The 7,500-nt window shown below is 48.3% G+C and overlaps 1 protein-coding gene and 1 long non-coding RNA gene across 15 annotated transcripts in view; both read left to right on the top strand.

Annotated features, from left to right (window-relative positions):
• Positions 1-7,270, top strand: part of LOC138865300 (uncharacterized) — a 123,641-nt gene extending 116,371 nt beyond the window's left edge. Inside the window, exon 3 of the long non-coding RNA XR_011399365.1 lies at positions 1,963-7,270. This is a non-coding gene — a long non-coding RNA (uncharacterized lncRNA). The remainder of the gene's footprint in view (positions 1-1,962) is intronic.
• for (cGMP-dependent protein kinase for) overlaps positions 1-7,500 on the top strand; it is a 298,303-nt gene that overhangs the window by 151,138 nt on the left and 139,665 nt on the right. The gene's annotated exons all lie outside the window — the stretch shown is intronic.

Below are 7,500 nucleotides of genomic sequence, written 5' to 3' on the forward strand. Positions count from 1 at the left end.
GTGGTTTCTCTCTTATAGCCAATCAGCCATGTACCGACTTTATTTGTCTTTCGAGTGACTTAGAAGGTGCTAAATTAGACCCAAAGTAACAGACCTGAGAATCATTTGTTACATTTCCGTGACGCGTAAATTGCCTCCGTACACTTGCTCTCGGCTGTTTAGGTGAGACTCAAAAGTACAATTCCACGCTTATCCATGTGTTTCTTCTGCTCTCTTTCGTCGGCAACCAAGTCGGAGATAGAGATGGATGAGATTGTGCATGGCAGAGGGAGGCAATTATCGAAGGAGACGAGCAGGACGACGAAACGGGTAAAGGCCCACGGCGACGCGTTTTTTTTCGTTCTTGCTTTCTCTCTTCTCATTTCTTTTCTTCGCTTACTTTTTTCTGTCTCTCTTTCTACTTCCTCTCGTTCTTTCTGTCTGTCTGTCTCTCTCTCTCTCTCTCTCTCTCTCTCTCTCTCTCTCTCTCTCTCTCTCTCTCTCTCTCTCTCTCTCTCTCTCTCTCTCTCTCTCTCTCTCTCTCTCTATTTCTTTTTCTTTTTCTCTTTCTTCGACGAGGAGAAAAGAAGGAATAAGGAAAATAACGAGAAAAGAGTCCTCTGTGCTGCCACTATCCGTCGCTGGCGAAATTAAATGCATTGTTTCTTTAATTAAGAAGATGTTAATGAAGGCTCGTTAAGACTGTTAATGAAGATGTTAATTACGCGATGATTAATACACTATGATATCTTAATGGGTTGGAGAAATTATAATCGAGATTAGTTTGATAGTAATGATAAATTGGTTCGGGTAGCGCAGCATTTATGCAGTAAGGATGAGATCGCCGCGTTAAGAAGTGCGCAGTAGCTATTGTCACATTTCATGGGGCGGGTTTTAGGGAAGTGTGAAAGATAGTGATGCATAAAACAGGTTGGATAAAGATGCTGTATAGATAGTTACAATAGAAGAATAAAGCCATCACCGAAAATTCTTAATCTGTAGTATGTGTGTGTGTGCATGTGTATGTGTGTGTGTGTGTGTGTGTGTGTCTGTGTGTGTGTGTGTGTGTTTGTGTTTGTGTGTGCGCGCGCGCATGTGAGTGTGTGCTCACAACTTAACAAAAACGAAACAGCCACAAGGGTTCTCGAAGGAACTAGACAAAGGAACGCACAAGGGTCCTCCTACGAGCACCCTGTCACGGTCTGTTATAGTACGGCACATTGTGTTGCGGATGGCCCCGATAAGGAACCCCGAAAGGATCGCGTTACCCTCTCGTCGGACACTCGAGGCTGAGGGCGAGGGCGGGAAGGGGCGTGAGGATTACTAGACAAATGGCCTCCTCTCTCTGGGCTGAGTTATGGCGTAGGCGAAGGAGGCCCGCGCGCCCCAAGTACTGTTAGATTCGGTGGCCATGTCGGCTGCAGTGTGCTTCGCGTGTGCTTTTCTGTACTTGTCTAGTTTATCTTTTAGTTTACGTATTTGATTGTTTATTATTTTTCATTTTTATCTTTTTATTTTTTTATTTTTACGAGTATGTGGATATCACTAGGTTTTAAAATCTGTATTCACATTAATTGCGGATGTCTGACGCGCAGGCGCAGCTGCTTTCCTTCGTGTCCGCATGCACGCGAGTGCGAGTGGGCGTATCTCTTTTGAGACGCAAGTGGCCTTTCTAAGGCATTCCGCCGCTCATTTCCTGCATTGCCGTCCAGTGTAAAGCCCGGAGAGGGCTGGCTAATGCGGATGTTTACCGCTTTGCTCTTCCTTTTCCAGCTGCGCCAACGACGCTAGTTCGGTCGCTGATGGAATAATGATATTAATGTTAAACCGGATCTATGTGTATTTATGTATGTTTCTACTTTCCATATATATTTTTTGTTTGTTTTTGAACTGCTAATCTGTCAACATTATAAACTATATTTATATATATAATAAAACAAATGTGATTGTTTGAATCTATAAGTCATTTCCGTTTCTTTCCAGGTATGTGTTGCAGTAACAGCGCAGGTTGCAAGGTGAGAGCGTGTTCAGGGTCAGAGACTGGTCAGCCAAGCAGCCGCAAGGCCAAGGGACGGGAGGGAGGAGACCTGGCGCAGAGGACAGAGGTCAAGGGAAGGATATGCAAGTCCTGGCGGCTCCCTGGGACGCTAGACGAAGATCCTATTCGCTTGGACCGCTGTTTGCGCGACCCTGAGACTCGCTGACATTGGAATGCGTGCTCCTTCCTCCCGAATTGGCGCCAGGTCTTTGCGTTGTTCTCGGGCACGACATTGTTATGCTCATTACTTCGTGTCGAGTCAAGACTTCATATTGAAGCTATGGCTTCGGAATGCTGGCTTCCTTCGCCTGGCGTGGATTCCCGGAGGCCATTTTCCTGTCGCTCTGCTCACCCGAAGCCCGGCCTCGCCCCGCCGTATGCCCAGCGATGTCGCGTCGCCTTCTGCCTCCAGCATCCGGCGCCGTAGTTCTCAACGCCGCCCTCGCTCATCTTGCTCTGTTTACTCCCGGCGAGCAGGAGGAGGCAATTACCAGGCTGCAGCCACCAGCAAGGCCATCATTACGAGAGAGCGCCGCGGGCGTCGGGGTTCTATTAGCCTAACAATGGCCGGTCATTAGAGGCACTTTACCTGGCGTCCATCGGTGCGGAGCGGATCGCCGACGCCGCCAGCGCGGGGTCGGGTGCGCGGCGGTGCGGCCGACGAGGTGGGCGTGTTCTATGGTGTGTGTTTGTGTTTGTGGCTTCGTTTCATCGGGGCTGGCTGTTTGGTTTATTTAGGTTTCGTTTATTTTCCCCCTTCTTTATTCGCCTGTGTTATTCATATTCATTACTCTACTTATTTTGGAATCCTTCCGTTTTGAGTAATCATCACGTCTCGTGAGTTCATTCCTTTTTATACGAAATAACACCGTTCTTCTAGGACATGATGGTTTGCTTTAATTATCTCCGAGCTTATATCTGTTATTTTTCAATTACCTTTTTCATTTTATGGGATAGATAACTAGATATCGATAATGGAGGCAAGGGTGTGCCGCCATGCGGTACTTCCTTAATCGTAGAAGCTAATGAAATTTTTAAAATCGTCTGGTGATTAGATAGATAGAGCAAAGATAAGTGTATTTGAGTGTGTTTGTTTATTTGTTTTTGTTCCGTGCGTGCTTTTAAAACGAGTTTATGTTCTTCACGTGTGTTGATAGGCTTGCCCCCCCGTCGCGTACACGTCCCCTTATCAGCCTTGTCTTGCGTGTACGTAAAAATCCAGGAACCGCGGCGACGCTCCATGACAAATGGCGGCCCGACAGCACGCAGCGGCGAGGCCCGTCGGCGTGGTCGAGTGTAACCGCTCCTAATGCGGGGATGATGCCGTAATTACAGCCCGGGCACTGATGGCTTCATTGTTACGAGGCACGGCTGCGCTCACGTCATGCCGAGGGGGCTTTGTGTTGGTGCAGTCATTGGAGGGAAATACGAAATATCGAGAGGAAGAGAGACGGAGGGGAGGGGGAGGGGGATTTACCCTCTCAGTGTCCAAGACCTTTTGTTCCTATATTGTCGCCTATATTGCCAACATACCTTATCCCTACATCCTCTCCTCTCCTCTCCTCTCCTCTCCTCCCCTTATTCTTACCCTTATCCTTCCTCTCCCCGCTTTTCCTCCCCTCTCCCCCTACTCCCTCCTTGCCCTTTCTACCCCTCCCTCGCTGTGCCTCATCCCGCCCGAGCGATAATCTTACAGGAGGTCGTCCGAGAGATCGCCTCGTTTGTCTCTCCGGGGGCACTGGCTTCGGCTACATTTTTTTCATTCGATTTCGTTTTACGGGAGAGGGACATTTTCTTGTGATGTTTTCTGGTGTTTTTTGTTTGGTTCCATTAGTTAGCGGTTATCGATTTGTAAGTGGACAGGAGCCGATTTCTTTCCCGTTAAGTAAAGGCTCGGCTTAGACTGATTAGCGTTACTTTTTTGTGTTGGTTTTTTGTTTTATTTTGTTTACATGTGGATTTTACACGTCGCGTTACTGCATGGTGTGCAGACTACAGAGTAATCTCCGAATCTCTGTCTGTGTCTGTGTATGTTTATCTATTTTTTCTCTCTTTCTGGTCTTGCAAGAGAGACTCAAGCAACCTCCTGGACACAAGCGTAGAACGTCTCGCCTCCGTATCATGTGGGATGTTTTTTCTCCCTTTCTTATCTCCTCCTCGCAACCCCTCATTGTGTCGCTCAAGGGCCACGGAAGCTGGACCGTGGCCACCCAACCGTGAATCAGGGGCGGTCTCCCCCCTCCCCCAACTTCTCCTTCTCTTCTCATTTTCTTTCTCGGTTCCTTCTCCCTTCGTCTTCCTTTTCCTTTTTTCCTGTTTCCTCTTCTTCCCCTCTTTTCTTCCCTTTATCCCTTTCCCCTTCCCCTCCTTCTCCCCCTCTGCCCCCCCCCCCCCATGCTGCGTGAAGGTGTGGCAAAGGTCACGTTCTCATTGGCAGGATATGTCACTTCTATGCCCGCGCGGGGAGTGCCAAAGGTCAGTGGTCGAGACGGGGAAAAGGACCGGGTTGTTTGGGCGCCCTTTTTCCAGCGCTAAAGGTCGGCGGTGCATTTCGATGGGGGGAGGGGAAAAGAACGAAAATAAGAACAAGGAGGAGGAGGAAGATGATCGTGATGATAGAACCATCACGATCATTTTGAAGAATGAACAGCAATAAAAATAATGGTAAGGAGGATGATGATAAAGAGAGCAAGAATGAGGAGAGTGCGAAAGGGAGCGTCCGGAAGCGACGCCGCTCGGGGAGCGTGACGCGGCGACGTAGGCCGTTGCAGCGGCTCCCCGGCCCGGGTGGCGGCAGCGGGAATGCGCCTGCAGGATCCGACCTCGAAGGCGACCTCCTTTCGGCCGCAGACCAGTTCTCCAATGATGCTGCTGCAGTTGATGTCGTTTTGTTGTTGTTGAAGTTAGTTAAAATTTTGTTGTGCTGTTTCAGTTGATGATCCTCCCTTCCTTCCTCCCTCCCTCCCTCTCCCTCTCCCTCTCCCTCTCCTTCTCCTTCTCCTTCTCCTTCTCCTTCTCCCTCTCCCTCTCCTTCTCCCTCTCCCACCCCATTCCTCCCTGGTTACGGGATGCACAGTTGCACATTATGCTGTAAATAATCTTAGGGATATTGCAGTAAGATGCCCGTAAAGATATAATGCACTCATTATCCATAAATCGAAGAAATAGCTAATTAAATTAACTGACTTCCTTTTACATTTTTAATTGCTTTGCCTTAATTAAAGTTCCCATTTCGCTTCATATCCATTAGCGAGACGGACTTGATAATCGATTGGGTATCGTATATATTTAACGACCGAGTCTTTGTCGTGCGAGAAGTTAATTAACAGAGCGGCTACCCGGAGGTGTGACCGAGGGCGCGCGCCGTCATCAGCCGAGGTCACTGCAGCGTTGATATTGCAAAGGACCGAAAAAAATGTCCTCTGCATAAGACGCGGGGTACATAATGCGTCTCGGCGTTGGGCCGACTTGTCGAAGCGTATATTCTTTCTCCCTCTGTCTCCCTCCCTCTCTCCTCCCTCGTCTTTCCGTCTCCTTCTCCCTTCCTCTCACTCTCTCCCCATCCCCATCTCCTTCCCCCTCCTCTATTCCTCCCTCCCTTCCCTATCTCCCTTACTCTACCCTCTCACTCTGAGCGAGCTGTCCACTTCCTCATCGGGCGTGATTGCGTCACCGGAAGGGAAAAAGTGGCCACCGTGGCGCTGGTCTCCCGAGCAGGAGGTACATCACTCGAAGGAAGATTGAGAGAAAAAGCCAACGGGAGGTGAATATATAAATCAGGTGGAGGCAGGAGGTTTCCGGGAACTGCCAGCAAGGGTTTCTTCTGGAAGGTGATTTACGTCAGCGGAGGAGGAGGAGGAGGAGTGGGAAAAGAAGAAGAAGGAGGAGGAGGAGGAGAAGAAGAAAAAGAAGAAGAAAAAGAAGAAGGAGGAGGAGAAGGAGAAGGAGAAGAACAAGAAGAATGATAATAAGTATAGTAACAATGATGTTCATGATAATCATTTTAGCAATGGTAGTAATAGTAATATCATTCATTATCATAATGACAATGATAATGATATGAATGATAATGAGGATGATGAAGATAATGATAATGAATGATGATGACAACAAAAATAATGATAATATTGCCAGTGATACTGATACGAATAAAGAAAAGGAAAAGACAGAAGAAAAAAACAGCACACAGATAGAGCTTAAGTGGAGTCCAGGCACGTTTACGCCACTTTCTGGAAACATATATATCGCATATGACTTGTCGGGGAGGGGGGTGGAAGCCTGATTTGCATGGCGGCACCCACGCCGTCGCAGAGCCCTAAGAGGTGGTAGAATGTGGACCAGGATGTGAGTTTAGTGTCTCTGGGGTCGCCGCTTGCGTGTGAGGGGGGGAGGGGAGGAGTGGAGAGGAGAGGAAGGGAGGGGAGGGAAGGGGAATAAGGGTGGAGGGTGGGGGGCTTGCGGGTGTGTCCGCGGCGCCGCTAATGCACCTACAGAATGCATTTAGGTTGGGGAGATAAGGGCTTTGTAGGGGCACTCAGGGTAAGCCGGGGGGAGGAGGGGCGCTACCACGTGGGGTCCAATTGGCTTTGTGGTTAACAGAGCGGTTAACAGACAAGAGCGAGTAGGCAAGACAGGGACAATTGTATTAAGAAGATATGGAGCGCTCGGCGAAGACAAGTTGAGAGGTTGCTTTTCGTCGGGCTGTAAAGATTATGATTGTTTTTATTGTTGGGCACCGCACGGACGCGCAGGCAAGTGCGTATAAACGTCGCGTGGAGAGCGGAAGCGAGAGGAAGAGACAGACAGACCGACAAATATGTCAGGCAGACATCCACGCGTGATCTACCTACTGCTGTGACGCAATGCAGATCAACCGCCTCGAGATAACACACGTCAATAAAGAAGAAAAAAAAAACAGTTATATGATGTCACCATCTCTTCATTTAATCTTGCTCTTCCTTGTATCTCCTTCTCTCTCTGTTGCCGAGTGATCTCAGGGAGAAGGGAGAAGGAGAGAAGGTGAATGTGCAAGCGGAGTGAAGAAGATCCAACCTTTGACCTGGGAGGGCGCTGACAGGTCGTGACGGAGGAGTATGATGCTCGGGGAGCGTGAAGGATAACGGCCAGGAGGAGGAGGAGGAGGAAGAAGAAGAGGAAGGTGAAAGAAGGAGAAGAAGAAGAAAAGGAGAAGGAAAACAGAAGGAGAAAAAGGAGAAAAAAAGGCAAAAGAGAAAAGAAAAAGAAGAAGGAGGAGAAGAAGAAGAAAAAGCAAAAGAGAAAAGAAAAAGAAGAAGGAAGAAGAAAAAAAGATAAAAGAAGTAAAAAGATAAAAAAGGAAAAAAAAAGAAAAAAGGTTGAGGATTAGATGGAGCAGTAGGTGGTGGGTAGAGGTGAAGAAGATGGCATCGGGAGTGGAAGTATGAAGAGAAGAAGAAAAAATACGAGGAGAAGGAGGGGTGTGTGGAGAAAATAAGACCCGCAGC

Source organism: Penaeus vannamei, chromosome 20 (assembly GCF_042767895.1).
Source record: "Penaeus vannamei isolate JL-2024 chromosome 20, ASM4276789v1, whole genome shotgun sequence".
Taxonomy (NCBI): Eukaryota; Metazoa; Arthropoda; class Malacostraca; order Decapoda; family Penaeidae; genus Penaeus; species Penaeus vannamei.